The sequence below is a fragment of the Prionailurus viverrinus genome, chromosome D3, assembly GCF_022837055.1.
Source record: "Prionailurus viverrinus isolate Anna chromosome D3, UM_Priviv_1.0, whole genome shotgun sequence".
In the NCBI taxonomy this organism is placed as follows: Eukaryota; Metazoa; Chordata; class Mammalia; order Carnivora; family Felidae; genus Prionailurus; species Prionailurus viverrinus.
The window spans coordinates 21,794,526-21,813,847 of NC_062572.1; the positions used below are offsets into that span (position 1 = coordinate 21,794,526).

At 44.0% G+C, this 19,322-nt stretch overlaps 2 long non-coding RNA genes across 2 annotated transcripts; both read left to right on the plus strand.

The window, feature by feature from the left end:
* The first annotated feature begins 603 nt into the window (after window positions 1-603).
* On the plus strand, window positions 604-14,947 carry LOC125148979 (uncharacterized). Its single transcript, XR_007145755.1, has 3 exons — window positions 604-614; window positions 4,015-4,018; window positions 14,751-14,947. It is a non-coding gene; the product is annotated as an uncharacterized LOC125148979 (long non-coding RNA).
* A 632-nt stretch (window positions 14,948-15,579) lies between these two features.
* Window positions 15,580-16,920, plus strand: LOC125148980 (uncharacterized). The gene is made up of 3 exons (XR_007145756.1): window positions 15,580-15,690; window positions 16,070-16,245; window positions 16,783-16,920. It is a non-coding gene; the product is annotated as an uncharacterized LOC125148980 (long non-coding RNA).
* Window positions 16,921-19,322: the final 2,402 nt, after the last annotated feature.

The window sequence follows — 19,322 nt, forward strand, 5'->3', positions numbered from 1 at the left end:
ATTCATCCATCCATGACTAAAAGAATGAATTTCTGTTACCCAAGGCCACCTGGACCCAGAAGTTCCAGGTCATTCAAAGAGCCCACATGTGAGTGGTGGAGAGGTGGAGATAAGGGGGACTGTGTCCCTGAGGTCACAAGCCTTGTGGCTCTGGGTTCGAATGGTAGAGTTTGCTGTAAAAGTCCACCCTGTCTGGAGGTGTCGCTGAGAGAGTGTCAGCCCAGCCCTGACAGCAGGGGGAGATTGTGTGTCACTTCCCTATGGCCTTGGCCTCATGAGAGCAGCATTCAGGCTGCTGCTCTCAGAATCAATGTAACACACAGCCCCTCAGGTGCAGATTGGAGTCCAGAGATGGTTGTGGACTGAGCTTCCCATGGGGACAGAGACCTGCTATAGGTTTCCTGATATCGGCCTTGTCCCGGGAGAGCTGGTGTTTAGTGCACATCCTGGCTACCTGGTGACAGGACCCCAGTTACACTCATTATTCCTGGGGTTTTCTGCTAATGGGGATTCTGCCTCCCAGTTACTGAGATCCTGAGGATGGCTGGGTGACCATAGGTTGTCCCTGACTTCTGGAGGGACAAAGAGGCCTAGGAACTGAAGAGTCAAAAATAGTAGACACTCAGAGAGAGGGAAGATCCTTGTGTGTCTATGAGTGTGTGTGTGTGTGTGTGTGTGTGTGTGTGTGTGTTTCTGTGTGACCAAAAATGAGGCCAACTGGCCCTCAGTTCTTCTTGTGGCTTTCTTACACTGTGAAAGATGATTCTCCATAAAAATCTATCCATGAAGCTGATTCTCTGTTAAAATGTTCAGGACCCTGGATTCTGGATTAAAAGGGCAAGGGTCTGAAAGAACTTTTCTTGGAGGAGTATTTAATTCGGCAGTGAGGACTCCTTTAAGAACAGACCTGTTAGCAATTCACTGAATCAGAAGTCCAGGTCTTATTGAGTGACAGGAATCTGTCCCATTTTTTTGTCTACAGACACAAAGCTTATAGTCATCCTATCCTCAAGTGTCAGAGATCACAGGACAGGGGGTGAGCACACACCCCCTCCTTCCTGCCCCCACAGCCACAGCCAACCCACAGCCAACCCACAGCCAACCCACAGCCCCCTGGGTCCCCAGGTGTCTCCTGGGATTGAGTAGGAGACAGAGATGGGCTAAAGCCTGTGATATAAGGGACAAGAGGAGAATGGTTCCATGGGGGATCTACTGTCCAGATAGTTCTTAAGAAAGAGATTCTGGGGCATAAGAAAAATGATTCTATATTCTGAAGTTTGCAGGAAGTCTCTGGAAGAGAATCACACCTCCTGAGAGGCTGAGGGAGCCCTGCTGTCATCTAGTTTTTAATAGATCAACTTTTATCACAATCAATTTTTTGTGACAATTACGACAACCGAGGTGTCAAGGTGACCAGGCAGGAGGCAGGGTGGGAGAGATAGCACCCCCTCCTGTCCAGGGTGAAGGTGAGTTGGAGGGTTTTTGGAATAGGAAAGAAACTGCATTTTCTCTTTCCCTTTCCCTGCTGATTTCTTCACTTCCTTATACCCCTTGTCCCTCCTCACTTACATCAAGTCATGGGTCACCATTATCACCGTGCTCCATCCCTCATCACCCACCAAGGATTAGTCTCCTCACCTCACTAGCCCCTCCCCACGCCCATGGCATCCACCAGGATGCTTCTTCTCCCCCTCAATCTGCCCCCTGACTGTGGCTGCAGGTGCACACGGCCATGCTGACGGCTCCCACCATGGATTTATGAAACTCCCTCCGGGGTGTCCCTAGTTCAGACACTCCATGACCTTTCATTTCTCACATTCCTTTCTGTAATCCATTGTTATGTCTTTCCCTGTCTGCAATACATAGTCAGATTTTCCTCAATTTCTTTGTAGTTAGAAAACATCTTCCATTCAGACTCCACACTGGAAAACAGAAAGTAGAAAGTAAGTTATATGGCATCACCTACTAACTGTTGATGTACTCAGTTGGTTTTCTCATTCAAGACAAAAAAAATGTTCAATTTGTTTTTCCAATTTGCTTTCATATTTTTCAGGGAGTTTGCAATTATTTTTTAAAACAGATTGCACACGTCTCAAGATGTTTACTTGGCACGTTTACCTTTTTGGTAACACCATTAGAATCACTTTCATTATCTTTAATTTATGAAGAAGTATAATTCTTCTTTAAAATGATTAAAATAAGTAATACAAGTTTTATTTTATATATTTCTAATGGTTTTACTGAATTATTTTATCAGTAAAATATTTTTAAAGTAAGTACCCTGAACTCACTATGTAATATATTTCTTCTCTCAAATAAAAACCCTGGGGTCCCTGGTTTGCTCAGTCAGTTAAGCATCTGACCCTTGATTTCAGCTCAGGTCATGATCTCACGGTTCCTGGATCAGGCTCGGAGCTGACAGTGTGGAGCGGGCTTGGGATTCTCTCTCTCCCTCAATCTCTGCCCCTCCCCCCTCAGAATAAATAAATAAAGTTAAAAAAAAAAACTCGACTCCTTCTCATTACACTTTACTTCTCATTTTAGTTAGATTCGTTTTGTATTAGTAAGAAATTGAAGAGAAATATTAAGTAGTATTGGCCATAGCAATATTCTTTGATAATTTTTACCCTCTATGTCAATGTTAGATATAAGATAAAAAATGAAATAAAACAATTTATTTTTTATCTGCCTCTAATTTCCCAAGAAGTATTCTTTTTGTTAGTGTTTGTTTATATTAAAAATATGGAAAATTTAGGTGTTGAGGTAATATCCAGCTAATGCTGATATTCCTGTTAACAGTATGTGCCACAGCCGCCAACACTGATGTCATTGTTCAGTGTGCAGGTGAGTCTGGTGATGATTCCAGGGATTCCGAGAGGGAGGGTGGCTGGGACAGAGAATCTGCAAACACCGGCACATCAGAATGAAGAGAAGGGACAATTTGCAGCTATTTGGAACCCGAGCCAAAGGCATTTGTCTCAGGCTAGGGGGCTTCCCTGAGGCCCTGAGGGCTGTCTCTACTTATGCGGTGACAGTGGAGCATGAGGAGGACAGGGGCCAGACCATGGTGACACAGCCTCTTCTTAGGCCACAGAGCTGGGGCTGGGCTGCCTCTGGCTTCTTTTATCCCCTCCCCATGGAACTCACACATGTGGGGCTTCTCATGCACATGTGACCCATCCCTGCCTCTCCTTGTATGCACACGCAGGGTCTGGAGCCTTTGGACAGGAAGCCTATCTGATGTTCTAGTTTTCCCCATGACTGGGCCTGGAGGAAGCAATTGTTGAGACCACACACAGGTCCGTGTAAAGGGGACTCAGCCAGGCTCAGAGAGGGCATGCCTGCCCTGTCCCCTTAGGAAGCCAGGGTCAGGCCCTGAGGCCTCCTGTCAGCTGGGACCCCTGTCCTACAGAAACCCCCAGACATGGTCTTACATCGCCCCCGGCTGGTCGCCACGAGAACCCCTCCTTCATTCCCTTTGTGCTCAAATCTCTTTCTCCTGCTTCCCTGATGCTTGTGTTTCCATCAAATGAGAGTGGCCCTCCAGGGAAGGACAGAGATGCCATCCTGGTGTGCTGTCCCTGATAATGCATCCTCTGTGGATGGGAGTCAAGGGGAAGGACATAGGCAGTCCTGACCCGGGAAAGCCTGTGAACTGCTGTGGAGCTGAGGACAAGACACAGGGAACAGAGAACAGAGGGGATCTGTCCCCGGGAAGGGCTCAGAGGAGGTGGGTTGACTCTGGGGGCAGAGTGTGGACAGGAGCTATCTTAGGGGACACACACCTTCACTGAGGAGGACACACATTGTGGGAATGTGAGGCCTTTCTGGAGCAGGACAGACAGGACTCAGCAAACCCTGATGCGGCTGCTGCAGTTGTGGGGATAGAATAGGACCTGGGCAGGGCAGGGACCACTACGGCGCCATCCTGTGACCTCCACTCCATGTGCTGGGAGACTTTTAATACCAGCTATGCCTGTCATCAGTGCTGCTTATTAGAGATAGAGCTCTGAGGGAAGTTCCAGGACAGAACTTGAGACAGGGATACCTGGAAGGGGACACTGGGCAGAGGGGCAGCTGGAGGAAGATGGCAGCAGAGGAAACAGGGAAGGGAGAAATGGCACAAGTCCCCGGATGGGGCATAGGGAGATGACTGACTGGACCCTGGGCTATGGGAGAGGGAGGGATGGTCCAGAGTGTCAGGTGGATGGATCGTGATACTACAGAGATAGGGGTGCCCCGAATGTCACAGGTGAGGTCAGGTGGGAGAGCAGGTGGAGGGCAGGTGATGGGTCTGCTGTCCCTGTGTCACATTGAAACCATGAAGTGTGGAGAGGTGTAGAAATGTCACAGACAATCAAGGCTGCAGGAATGCCTTTCCTCCCCTATAGGAAGAATGCAGTTGTTACAGTAACTGCCTACCTGAGAGCTTTGTCTGCATCATTGATTCATCCATTCAATCACTCACTCATTCATTCTTTAAGCAAATGCATATGGAATGTCCACATGTGTCAGACTGGAAGTATAATGGGGGCAAGGACAGGGTCTAGGTCACGGCAGCACAAGGAACTGATAATTGAGCATGATGGCGATGGTCCCATGGCTACTCCAGGGTCTGAGGACTTCACCGTGTCCCCCAGAGATGCTGAGGGCTAAGATGTGTGAGTCTCCCACAGAGTCTTCCCTCCCAGGCATGCAGCTTGGGGCAGAGGTAGTTGTCTCTGTGCGTGCAAGGACCTGCAGGTTTACAAGGCTCTCATTCCCTGAGACACCTCAGCTTTGACCTGTTTGAGGTCCAGGTGCAAGAGGAGGCAAAGGGAGGAGGTCACAGTTCCAGTCCTGAGGACACTGCCATGGGCTGAGCTCTGAAAACTTCAGACTCTGTGCTTCACTATTGATAGAATCCTGGTGGCACTGAAAACCTCTCCTTTCTCCCCATCAATGGTTTTGGGGAACAGACTGTTTTGTTCAGCCCCCTGCAAGTATTTTTTCCCTCTTTCTTTGTCTCCAGCTACTTTTGCAGGGGGACTGCTTTTCTGGCACGATCCTGATGCACTGCACTCCCCCCACCTCCTTCTCTTTCTCTTTCTCTCTTCCCTCAGCGAAAATGGCTCCATACCCTCTGCAGATTTTCTCTCCCCCAGATGACCGCTCTGCATCGCATACCTGTACAGTTCCGTGGCTCAAGTTGCACAGATTGTTGCGTTAACCCTCAGATCAATTTCCTAAGTGTTCAAAATAGTTTGGTGCTGATGTAGCTGCATTTCAGGGATATGGCAAGTTCAGGGTCTCCATGCTGCTCTGCCATCCTAACTCCTCCTCCCCCAAATCAGGTTTTTGTTTAGTCTTTTGAAGATGCATTTTTAAATGCTTATTTATTTTTGAGAGAGAGAGAGAGAGAGAGAGAGAGAGAGAGAGAGAAGGGGAGGGGCAGAGAGAGATAGAGACACAGAACCCGAAGCAGGCTCCAGGCTCTGAGCGGTCAGCACAGAGGCTGATGAGGGGCTCGAACTCACGAGCTCTGAGATCATGACCTGAGCCGAAGTCAGACACTTAACCGATTGAGCCACCTAGGCGCCCCAACAATCAGGATTTTGATAAGAAAATAGAACAATCCACTTACTAACCTTTACATGAAAGTGGATAATACACAAATATGCAAAGGAGAAATGACACGTGGACAAAAATCAAAAATGAAAAAAAATAATACTGTTAACCTCTCTTAATAATAAATAAAAGCATACTTTACTAGGAAATAAAAATGGTTTCATTTAAAAAATAAACAAAGTTCCAAAAATAAAAGCAGACCAATTTCCTTAGAAAAAGAATAGATAATTTATTAGGAACTTTTCCACAAAAAGGCATAAGATGTGATTAACTTCACAAAAAACCACTAGCAATCTTCAGAGATCATAATTTCATTTGCTTGCTTCATATATATATATATATGAAGCATATATATATGCATATAAGCATAACATGTATATGAAGCATATATGTATATATGAAGCATATATATATATATATTCAAATCATCAAAAAACAATGGAAAACTTAAATTCTTATGGAAAGAAATATACAGTGATACAAACACTTGGCACATAAAATACAGAAAAAGGAAAATTGTGGAATATTATGAAATATTGACATAAATATTCTAAATAAAATATCAATAGTGGGATACCCTTGTCAGACTAAAATAGTCATATACTATGACCACATGTGAGTTTTGTAAATATGGAGTGGGATTACATATGGGTGATTCCTCTAAGGTAAGACAACAAATTAGTAAATCAACAGATGAAAATCACGTGATCTCTCTGGACTGTGAAAAGTCATCTGCATAATTGAAAGCAAAGTTTTTAAAATTATTTTATTTATTTTTTAAAATTTACATCCAAGTTAGTGGGCATATAGTGCAATAATGATTTCAGGAGTAGAATCCAGTGATTCGTCTCCTACACATAACACCCATAGCTGAACCCAAGTGTCCTCCTTAATGCCCCCTTGCCCATTTAGCCCATCCCCCCAATAACAACCACTCTAGCAACCCTCAGTTGATTCTCTGTATTATAAGAGTCCCTTATGTTTTGTCCCCCTCCCTGTTTTTATATTATTTTTACTTCCTTTCCCTTCTGTTCATCTATTTTGTATCTTAAATTCCACACATGAGTGAAGTCATATGATATTTGTCTTTCTCTGGCTAAATAATTTTGCTCAGCATAATACCCTCTAGTTCCATCCACATTATTGCAAATGGCAAGATTTCATTCTTTTTGATTGCCGAGTAATACTCCATTGTATATATGTACCACATCTTAATCCATTCATCTGTTGATAGACATTTGGGCTCTTTCCTTACTTTGGCTATTGTCAATAGTGCTTCTATAAACATTGGGGTGCATGTGCCCCTTCAAAACAGCACCCCTGTACCCTTTGGATAAATACATAGTATTGCAATTGCTGGGTCGTAGCGTAGTTCTATTTCTAATTTTTTGAGGAACCTCCATACTGTTTTCCAGAGTGGCTGCACCAGTTTGCATTCCCACCAGCAATGCAAAAGTGTTCCTCTTTCTCCCCATCCTCACCAACATCTGTCTTTGCCTGAGTTTTTCATTTTAGCCATTATGACAGGTGTGAGGTGGTAGCTCATTGTGATTTTGACTTATATTTCCTTGATGATGAGTCATGTTGCACATTTTTTTCATGTGTCGGTTGGCCATCTGGATGTCTTCTTTGGAAAAGTGTCTATTCATGTCATTTCTTCCCTGGATTATTTGCTTTTTGGGTGTTGAGTTTGACAAGTTCTTTATAGATTTTTGATACTAACACTTTATCCTTTATGTCATTTGCAAATATCTTTTCCCATTCGTAGGTTGCCTTTTAGTTTTGTTGATTGTTTCCTTCGCTGTGCAGAAGATTTTCATCTTGATGAAGTCCCAATAGTTCATTTTTGCTTTTGTTTCCCTTGCCTCTGGAGACATATTGAGTAAGATGTTGCTGCAGTGGAGGTAAAAGAGGTTTTTGTCTGCTACTTCCTCTAGGATTTTGAAGGCTTCCTGTCTTATGTTTAGGTCTTTCATCCATTTTGAGTTTATTTTTGTGTATGATGTGAGAAAGTCGTCCAGGTTCATTCTTCTGCATGCCATTGTCCAGTTTTCCCAACACGATTTGCTGAAGAGACTGTCTTTATTCCATTGGATATTTTTTCCTACTTTGTCAAAGATTAGTTGGCCATACGTTTGTGGGTCCATTTGTGGGTTGTCTATTCTGTTCCATTGATCTGAATGTCTGTTTTTGTGCCAGTACCATACTGTCTCGATGATTATAGCTCTGTAACACATCTTGAGGTCTGAAATTATGATGCCTCCAGCTTTGATTTTCTTTTTCAGGATTGTTTTGGCTCTTCAGGGTCTTTTCTAGTTCCTCATAATTTTTAGGATTTGTTCGTTCTAGCTCTGTGAAGAATGCTGGTGTTATTTTGATAGAGATTTCATTGACTATGTAGATTGCTTTGGGTAGTATCGACATTTTAGCAATATTTGTTCTTCCAATACTTGAGCATGGGATATTTTTCAATTTTTTTGCGTCTTCTTCAATTTCTTTCTTAAGCTTTCTATAGTTTTCAGTGTGTAGATTTTCACCTCTTTGGTTAGGTTTATTCCTAGGTATTTTATGGGTTTTGGTGCAGGTGTAAATGGGTTTTATACCTTGACTTCTCTTTCTGTTGTTCATTATTGGTGTATAGAAATGCAACCAATTTTTGTGCATTGATTTTATATCCAGCAACTTTGCTGAATTCATGGATCTGTTCTAGCAGTTTTTTGGGGGAATATTTTGGATTTTCCTTATAGAGTGTCATGTCATCTGTGAAGAGTGAACGTTTGACTTCCTCCCTGCCTATTTGGATGCCTTTTGTGTCTTTGTGTTGTCTGATTGCTGAGGCCAGGACTTCCAATACTATGTTAAACAACAGTGGTGAGAGTGGACACCTCTGTCGTGTTCCTGACCTTTGGGGGGAAGCTCTCAGTTTTTCCCCATGGAGGATGATATTAGCGGTGGGTCTTTCATATTTGGCTTTTATGATATTGTGGTATTATCTTTCTATCCCTACTTTCTTGAGGGTTTTTATCAAGAAAGGATGCTGCATTTTGTCAAATGCTTTCTCTGCATCTATTGAGAGGATCATGTGGTTCTTGTCCTTTCTTTTATTAATGTGATGTATAACATTGATTGATTTGCAGATATTGAATCAGTCCTGCATGTTAAATATAAATACCACTTGATTGTGATGAATAATTCTTTTAATGCATTGTTGGATTGGTTGGTTAGTATCTTGTTGAGAATTTTTGCATCCATTTTCATCAGGGAAATTGGACTATAGTTCTCCTTTTTAGTGGAGTCTTTGTCTGGTTTTGGAATCAAGGTAATTCTGGCCTCATAGAATGAGTTTTGAAGTTTTTCTTCCATTTCTATTTTTTAGTACAGCTTCAAAAGAATAGGAGTTACCTCTTCTTTAAAGGTTTGGTAGAATTTTCCTGGAAAGCCATCCAGCCCTGGAGTCTTGTTTTTTGGGAGGTTCTTTATTACTAATTCAATTTCTTTACCGGTTATGGGTTTGTTCAAATAATCTATTTCTTCCTGTTTCAGTTTTGGTAGTTTATATGTTTCTAGGAATTTGTCCATTTCTTCCAGATTGCCCAGTTTGTTGACATATAATTGCTCATAATATTCTTCTTCTTCTTCTTCTTCGTCTTCTTCTTCTTCTTCTTCGTATTTCTACAGTGTTGGTTGTGACTTCTCCTCTTTCATTTCTGATTTTATTTATTTGGGTCCTTTCCTTTTTTTTTTGATCAAACTGGCTAGGGGTTTATCAATTCTGTTAATTATTTTAAAGAACCAGCTCCTGTTTTTATTTATCTGTTCTACTATTTTTTTGATTTCCATAGCATTGATTTCTGCTCTAATCTTTATTATTTCATGTCTTCTGCTGGTTTGGGGTTTTATTTACTGTTCTTTTTCCAGCTCCTTAAGGTGTAAGGTTAGGTTGTGTATCTGAGACCTTTCTTCCTTCTTTAGGAAGGCCTGGATTGCTATATACTTTCCTCTTATGACTGCCTTTGCTGCATCCTAGAAGTTTTGGGCTGTCAGATTATCATTTTCATTGGCTTCCATGTACTTTTTAATTTCCTATTTAACTTCTTGGTTAGCCCATTCATTCTTTAGTAGGGTGTTCTATAATTTCCAAGTATTCATTGTCTTTCCAAATTTTTTCATGTGTTTGATTTCGAGTTTCATAGCATTGTGGTCTGAAAATAAGCATGGTATGATCTCTGTCTTTTTGAACTTGCTGGTGGCTGATTTGTGACCCAGTATGTGATCTATTCTGGAGAATATTCCATGTGCACTCGAGAAGAATGTGTATTCTGCTGCTTTAGGATGAAGTGTTCTGAATATATCTGTTAAGTCCATCTGGTCCAGTGTATAACTCAAAGTCATTGTTTTCTTGTTGATTTTCTGTTTAGATGATCTGTTCATTGCTGTTTAGTGGGGTATTGAAGTCCCCTACTCTTATGGTATTATTTTCAAGGAGGTTCTGTATGTTTGTGATTAATTGATTTATATATTTGGGTATCTACACATTGGGGATATAAATGTTTACAATTCTTAGATCTTGGTGGATAGACCCCTTATTTTTAATATAATTCCCTTCTTCATCTCTTTTTACAGTCCTTATTTTAAAATCTAGATTGTCTGATATAAGTACGGTTACTCTGGCTTTCTTTTGGTGACTATTAGCATGATAGATGGTTCTCCATTCCCTTACTTTCAACCTGAAGGTGACTTTAATTCTAAAATGGGTCTCTTGTAAACAGCATATAGATGGATCTTCTCTTCTTATCCATTCTGTTATCCTATGTCTTTTGATTGGAATGTTTAGAACTTTGACATTTAGAGTGAGTACTAAAAGATATGAATTTAGTGCCATTGTGTTGCGTGTAGAATTGGAGTTTCTGGTGGTGTTCTCTGGTCCTTTCTACTCTTTGTTGCTTTTGGCCTTTTTTGTTTCGTTTTGTCTTTTCTTCTCTCAGAGACTCCCTCTTAAAGTTTCTTGCAGGCTGGTTTAATGGTCACAAACTCCTTTAGTTTTTGTTTGTCTGGGAACTTCTTTATTTCTTGCATATTTTTCCAATTCAGCACATTGAATATGTCCTGCGACTCTTTTCTGGCCTGCTAAGTTTCTGTGGATAGGTCTGCTGTGAACCTGATATGTCTTACCTTATAGGTTAAGGACTTTTTTCCCCTTGCTGTTTTCATAATTCTTTCCTTGTCTATTTTGTGAATTTGACTATGTTATGCCTATTGATAGTTGGTTTTTGTTGAATCTAATGGGAGTTCTCTGTGCTTCTTAGATTTTGATGTTTGTGTCTTTCCCCAGGTTAGGAACGTTTTCCATTATGATTTGCTTGCATAAACTTTCTACTTGTTTTTCTCTCTTTTTATCTTCTGGGACTCCTATGATTTGGATGTTATTCCTTTTTAGTGAGTCACTGAGTTCTCTAATTCTTATATTGTGCTCTTTTGCCTTAGTTTCTCTCCTTTTTTCTGCTTCCTTATTCTCTGTAATTGTATCTTCTATATCACTAATTTGCTTTTCTGCTTCATCCAACCTTGCAGCCATGGCATCAATTCGAGATTGCAGCTTATTTATAGCGGTATTTTTTTTGGTTTTTTTTTTGTTTTTTTTTTAATTTTTTAAAAAAAAAAATTTTTTTCAACGTTTATTTATTTTTGGGACAGAGAGAGACAGAGCATGAACGGGGGAGGGGCAGAGAGAGAGGGAGACACAGAATCGGAAACAGGCTCCAGGCTCTGAGCCATCAGCCCAGAGCCCGACACGGGGCTCGAACTCACGGTCCGCGAGATCGTGACCTGGCTGAAGTCGGACGCTTAACTGACTGCGCCACCCAGGCGCCCCTAGTTATAGCATTTTTAATTTCTTCCTGACTAGATTTTATTTCTTTTATCTCCATAGAAAGGGATTTTTTTCTTTTTTTTCAACTCCAGTTAATATTCTTATTATCATGATTCTAAATTCTAGTTCAGACATCTTACTGATATCTGTGTTGATGAGGTCTCTGGCTGTCATTTCTTCCTATTCTTTCTTTTAGGATGAATTCCTTTGTTTTGTCATTTTGGAGGAAGAAAAAGAATTAATAAAATAAAAAATAAAAATTAAGAAGATTAAAAACAAACCAAAAAATCAAATAAAGGAAGCTAGATCCTAGGTATGCTTTGGTCTTGTTGTTGAAAGAAGCTTGATTGAACAGTGAAAAAAGGGAATGGAAAGAAAAGAAAAAAAAATAAATGTTTAAAAATTAAGAAAATGTATACAATAAAACAGAATAAAATGAGTTGAAGAAGGTAAAATAGAATAAAACATAAATTTCCAAAAAATATAGTCAAAAAATTAAAAAAATTATATGAAAGTGGAAAGTAAAAAATAATTTTTTCTCTTTCTGTATCCAAGAATAAGAAAGAAGAGGGAAAAAAAAGAAAACACAAAACAAAGAAATGAATAGATGGACCAGCAAACACAATGAAATCCGAATGAAATTACATCCAGTTTCCCCTACAAGTCAAACTATGAAGCACTTTATGGTCCATACCCTAAGGAGTGGGAGAGACCTGTGGTGTTCTTCTAGGGCTTGGTTGGTGCAGTTGGTCGGGGCTTCTTGTCATGGCTCCATTCTCCACTAGGTGGTGCTACTTAACTTACTGAAGTGGATTGGTGTGGCACCGTGTGCGGGATGTGTGTTGATGCATGGGAGAGGTTAAAATGGCGTCACCTAACTTTCCAGTCTCTAGATCAGAACTTTGTGCTCTGACTGGCAATCAAGCACCCCTCCTTGGTCTCTGGGGTCCTTCCATTCCCCACTTCTATACTGTCCCTGTCCAAGACATCAGCCTGCCAGGCAGCACCTCCCTCCCAAATTTTATGTCATATGGGGCTGTATTTCCAAACCCTTCACTTCTGAGGGCCCTGCCACCTGGACCCGCTCCAACCTTTTCACGGATGGTTTCCCTAGGCCATGGCCAGATGCCGGCTTGCCCCCAGGAAAGTTCCTGCTATCACGCAGCTGTAGAGGCTCAGAGGTGTGGCTGGATGCTGGCCTGCCACAGAATAAGTTTGTGCGATCGTGTAGTGGTAGCATTTCAACGCAATAACAACACACTACCCACGTCAGGTTTTGCCTCACCCTGGCGTTTCTGTTCCGATACCAGCAATTGTGTTCTCCGTGGTCCGCTGGGAGCTTTGCCTGTGGGGAGTCTGTACAACCTCTACCAAATGCCCTCCTAGCAGGGTACCAGGGAAACTGCTTCTCCCATGTGGCCCGTCGATCCCTCAGACCTCACTGCCTGTCCTTGGGAATTCGGTCTTCCCACCAGCACGCTGCCAGGTAATGCGCTGCAGTGTTTCCAGTGCTGTCCTGCCCTGGTAATAGAGTCCTAATGATACTAAAACCCTCTCCTTTCTGCTTTCTGCTTTCTCCCTTTCTTATTCAGGCACTTATGGGTGCTTCCACTCTTTCTCTCCAACTACTTTTGAAGGGAGTGCTTTTCCTGTATGTTCCTTCCATTCTCTGTCCTCTGTCCCCAAATACCATTCCCTACCCTCTGTGGCTTCTCTCTCCCCCAGTTCACCTCTCCATGCCAAGTACCTTCCAAGTTCTGTGGCTCAAGTTATGCGGATTGTTGTGTGAATCCTCAGAGCAATTTTCTAGGTGTGCTAGAAATAGTGGTTTGGTGCTGATCTAGCTGCATTTTAGGGATGAAAGAAGCCTAGAACTTCCATGCTGCTCCACCATCTTGGTCCACTCCACCTGAAAGCAAAGCTCTAATAAAAACCACATAAAATGGAAGCAGAGATTTTATAATGTGATAACACACTCTGTACCCACACATCAGACTCAGTCCCACAACCAGAAAATTAGCTAATGGGGTGGGGACGGGGGGACATTTCTATAAGATGAAAAGACTAATCTGAGCTAAACACCATTATTATTCAACATCTTTCTGCAAGTATTATACAATGAAAGTGAAGAAGAAAAGTCATTGGTTGGGTCTCAGCATTGATGGGAATGGACAGGGACTCATTTCAAATGACTGAAATATATGTTTCAGCTATAGGTAATCCAGGGCTTATGCTGCAGTGAGAGAAGAAATCATCCCAAAGAGCAAAAAAAGTACAGGAATTCTTATTGAAGACTAATAAGAGGGTTACATAGGTCTGAAAACTTCTAGAAATGGGTAAACGACCAAGGATGGAGACCCTGGATTCGTCAGAGGTCAGGTGGGACTTGAGAACACTGGAACTACAACCCCCAGTCCATGAACTTCGGTGCAAAGAAACCTTGTGTCTCAACCTGATGGGCAAGAGGAGCTTCCTTGTGTCCTTTGAGACCCTTTGTCTAGGAAGGGGCTGCTGCGCGTGACGTTGGGGACAGAAGAGAAGGAGGAGCCCTCACTCCCAGGTGGTGCTGCTGCATGCACCGGGCCCATGGTGGCAGCAGCAGGAGCATCAGAAGCAGAAGCCACAAGCTGAGCCTGGTAAGCTGCTGCGGCCTCGCCCTCTCTGAAGGTGAGAAAGGGGTCTGCTTTCAGTTCTCATGGGCCTGGGACTCTGTGTGAGCCCAAGATGCTGTCACAGAGGGGGTGAGGGGGCAGGGAGGAGCAGCCTTATCCTCAGACATCAGCCCTGTGATGATCTCAGAGTGAGAGTTTCCAGACACAGAATCAAAGAATGAATCAGGGTCCCCAGAGGGTCTAACCATCATAATAGATGAGGATTTAGGGGCAATTTATGGGAACTGTTGTTATCAGGACACATATTGGACATTCCTCATGTGTCCTGACTCAGACAGAGCTGAATATTGTGTCCCTGTGTCTGCCGTGACCTGTCATGGACTGTGTCTTCAGGACAGCCTGCCCCTGGAATGCAGAAATTTGTGCTCAGTTTGAGAAAATCACACAATATCTTGCTCCCAATGAGAGGCTTCAAGGAGAAATTTCAGAGAATGTGGAAAGACTGTAGACAAACTTCCTTGAGGTGGGTCTCAGACCCCAGTTTATATCAAACAAAGCAGCAGCTCAGTTGGCCAAAAATCAGGGATAGATGGGAAGTCCCATTGCTGGGAGGACAGCAGGTTTTTGTCTCACTTCCCCACAGGCCTGGAGCACTGTGTCAGCACCTTGAGTAAAGTCAAGAGACTGGCAGTAATAATCAGCCTCGTCCTTAGCCTGCAGCCCAGTGATGGTCAAGGAGCCTGTGTTGCCAGATGTGGAGCCAGAAAATCTGTCAGGGACCCCTGAGGGTTGATCGCTACTATCATAGATGAGGAGTTTAGGGGCCTTTCCTGGAAGCTGTTGGTACCAGTTCACACCAGCAATACCGATGTTGTTGGCACCTCCAGCGCAGGGGATGTGACCGTGTGGCCCAGGGCCCCAGACACTGAGGGTGGCTGACTCAACACAGACTGGGCCTAGGACCCTGGAAGTGGGAGAGACAAAGAGAAGGTGATGAAGAATCAGGTCACACATGTTATCCCAGGACCGCTTCCCTTGTTCCCACATCTAGTCACCTGTGCAGTGAATGAGGAGGGTGAGGAGGAGAGGGGATCAGGCCATGGTCGAGATCATCACTGATCCTGCCTTCTGTGGCTGAACAGCTGAGCAGACGTCCCCTAATCTGTTCCTTCTCCTTTTCATCCTCTGAGAGAGGGAGGGCCCATCCATGCAAATGAGACCTTCAGCTCTTCGACATTTCAATGGCACGGGGTCAGGTCCCTCTGCCTGAGGATGTCAGGGTGGAGGGAAGGGGAGGGGCTCTGTTGGGTAAGAGGGTGGTGAGGTCACAGTTGTGAGCCCTGAGCAGAGGGCACAAGCAATGGCAGGTGGCAGGTCCCAGCTCTGGTCATCTGTGACTCCTCAGAAACAAGTGATATGTGCCCCCTGGTGTCCAGGTCTGGACACAACATTATGTGACATGGTGACTAGAGCCCATCAGAGAGAGTTCCTGCCCCCTCACTGCTGTGTCCACTGTCCCATTCCTTCAGGCCAGGCCAGGTGTCCCCCTGTGTGACTTCCCATCACCTCAGGACAAACTGTGCTCTACTCAGGCTCCACATAGTGAGTGTGTCCACGGCTCCCTTGTCTGTTGATGGGGCAGGACTAAGGTGGTGACTCTTGTACAACCACACAGATGAGGATCAGCTCCAGAACAGTGATGGGTCCACATTGGCACCTGGCCAGTTCTGTGCAGGAGGCTGATTTCTTTCCTCTGCTTGTTTCCTTTCTGGTTTCAAAGTTATCCTTTCCCAGAAGTTCCCTCAGCACTGAGAAGACAGGGAGCCCTTTTCTCCAGGTTGTGGGTAGATGCTCTCCTGTGCCTTCCTAGGGGGGTTACACACTGACCATCTTCGTCGTCTGTCACTACTTCCACCTCCGCGAAACAACAGTTCTCCACACCCTGTGCTTAGTACTTCCCTCCTATGATCTGTCCCCCCAGCACACAGACCCAAGTCTGCAGGAGCCCGGGTGTGGCACTGACCTCAGAGCACGAAGGGCAAACCTGCAGGAAGCTCCAGGAGGGAAGGAGTGACAGCTGCGGGTGCTCTGATGGGGACCTCGTCGCAGACTTTATGTGTCTGTCACCACTTGGACAACTGCTACCTCAAAGTGAAGGTGGGTGATTTTATACAAAATTCAGTTCAGCAGGAATTATTTAAACTCAATGACACTATTAATGGGAAGATGCGGGTACAATCATGAGTATGTTTTCATAGATTCATGCTTATTGCAGAGAAATTATGGATTGAAACAGTAGTTGAGAAAATGGATGAAAACCTAATGGAAAAGATGTGACTTTAGTTCTTGGTTTAATTGGGGTGTTGTAAACTTGTTTCTAAATCACTTCATGCTTTTGGGCACCTGGGTGGCTTAGTTGGCTAAGCATCCAACTTCAGCTCAGGTCATAATCTCACAGTTCATGGGTTGGAGTCCCGCATAGGGCTCTATGCTGACAGCTTGGAGTTTGGAGACTGCTTTGGATTCTGTATCTCCCTCTCTGCCCCTCCCCTGCTCATGCTTGCTCTCTCTCTCTCTCTCTTTCTCAAAACTAAATAAACATTATAAAGTTAAGAAAAAAATAAAAAATAAATCATTTTTATTACTGTTGTTATTATTATTAATTTATTTTTTAATCATGACTTTGCATATTAGGTCTGGTCCTTCAAGAAGGAAAGCCCAACATGGTGCCCAGGGAAGCACCATTAGTAGCCTGTTCCTGTGAACTTCAGACTCATCTCAGTGATGGAATTAAACACAGAACTTCCAGGATGGACTGACTAGGAGTCAGACTCATCTCAGGGGTGGGTAAAACAATCGTTGCTGTGTTTTGTGTGTCCCATATGTTCAAGACAGAGCAATTAATTGCTCATTCAGTCACCCATGACCAGAGGAATGTATTTCTATTACCCAAGGCCAATTTGACCCAGAAAATTCTTTCAAAGATCCCACATTTGACTCTGGGTAAGGTGGAGATAAGGGGCACTATGTCCCTGAGGTCACAGTCCCTGTAGCCCTTGGTTAGATTGACTTTTCAACAGAGGTCCATCCTGGCTGGAGGTGCCACTGGAGTGTCACAGGAGTGACAGTTCAGCCCTGAGAGCGCAGGGAGACTGTGTTACATCCCCAGGGCCTTGAGCTCTGTGGGAGCAACACTGAGGCTGCTGTCCCAGAATCAACATGCTGATCAGCCTCAGGCATGGACTGGAGCTCAAAGATTATTAGGGCTGAACTGCCCACAGAGATAGAGACTTGCCCTGGGATTCCTGAGCATCAGCCTTGTCCCAGGAGAGCAGGTGTTCGCGGCATGTTCTGCCCCGGTGACAGAATCCCAGTCACACTCGATGTCCATGGTATTTCCTGCTGAAAAGATTCTGCCTCCCGGACGTTGTGACTCTGAGGGTGAGCACAGGCTGAACCTGACTTCTGGAAAGACAGAGAATCCCAGAAACTGCAGAGCCCATGACAATAGACACTGAGAGAGAGGAGAGAGCTGTGTGTGTGTGTGTGTGTGTGTGTGTGTATGAAAGAGAGAGAAAGAAAGAACAAAAATACGCCCCGGTGCCCTCAGGAAGATTTTCACTCAGTGGACAAGCATGAATACAAGTGTTCCCCTGCCCGTCTCTGATTTCTCAACTCCCTGAGTGTTGATCTCCATGCAAACTGATTCCTGGGGCTGGCTCATTGCAACACACACCAGTGTCCTGAAGCTTGGAGCTAAAGAAGGTCAGTGTCCTGAGTGCTATTTCTCTTGCACAAGGATGGAATTTACATGAGGAGGAGGAATTTGGTGCAGATTAGCTCTGACAGTAATTCCACTGAATCAGAAGTCCAAGTCTTCTGGATGGAGAGACTTCTGTCCATTTTCATCCCTCTAGACACAAAGCCCCGCAGCTTTGGGGTCTTCAGGTCTCGCAGGCACAGGACCAGGGGTTACCAGACATCCCCATTATTCCCCCTCCCCCAACTCCTGCATCACAGCCATCCTCCCTGCACCTCCAGGATCTCCCGATGCCTCCCTTGTGTTGACCATGAGAGAGCATCTACTCTTATTCTGGCAAAGGGCCGATGCATGAGACTCCGCTGATTGGAGCAAAGTGTGTGTGGCTGAGTGAGTGTCCTGATGGTCTTAGGAAACAAATATTTTGGGGAACAAGAGAAGTTAGCATGTATTGAAATATGCAATCAATCCTTCCTTTTTTTGACTATTTCAACAGTGACCTTTTGCGGGTCCTCACTAATTCTGAAGAAGATAAATAAGTACACCGATAGCTCCAAGTCTAGATAAGCATTCGTTTGTAAGAAATACAGTAATCGTGTCGGCATATTAGAGACTGACGGAGGCTGATGCTGCATAGGAGCTACAATCTGGGGATGACAGCAGGAATCAAATGATGAAGGGATTTCCTGCTGATCCAATCTCTGCGACTTCTCCCTACAGATGGACACTGCACACTGGAAACTACAGCAAGATCGTTTCCAGTGTTCTCTAAAATCCTAACCTGGAGACAGCATTCACACCTGAATAGCCAGAGGGATAGACTGAAGCCTGAGGGAGGCAGGAACAGAGGGGAGAAAAGGTGGGGTATGGTACGCGGGGGGGCGGGGGGGGTATTGTCAGTGTAAGAAGCAGTTGTGACCACTTTTTTGTCAGCTGGTTAAGAGAAAGAGAAAATTGTGTCTGTGACCAAGGTAGGTATTAACATATCAGCTATGGATGTATCATTAGTACAAAGAGTTACATTTAATGGATGAGTATGACTGTCATCATTTTCAGTTGAGACGATATTGTGAGATCTTAGAAACCACGGGTTTCTGTCCCGATTCCTGGCATAGAGCTCCCGAAGCCTTCAGCATTTCCTAGGTGACAAGGCCACTAGGAGCATTTTTGTTTCAGTGAGGCAACCCTAGAAAGGCTCCTGGCTGGGGGTGGTCCCCAGAAAGTCTCAGCCATGACCAGACGCTTGGAATATCCAGCCTCCCCCTTGCTGAGAGGGGAGAAGAGCTGAATGTGGAGTCAATGGTTGATTACGTCTACATGAAGACTCAATAAAAATGCCAAAATATGGGATTCAAAGACTCCCACATAGGTGGACACATTCATATAGGGAAGTTGACACACCCCAACTGCACGGGGACGGGAGCTCTTGTTTGGGGGCTCCTTTCAGACCCCTACCCATGTGCTTCTTCGTCTG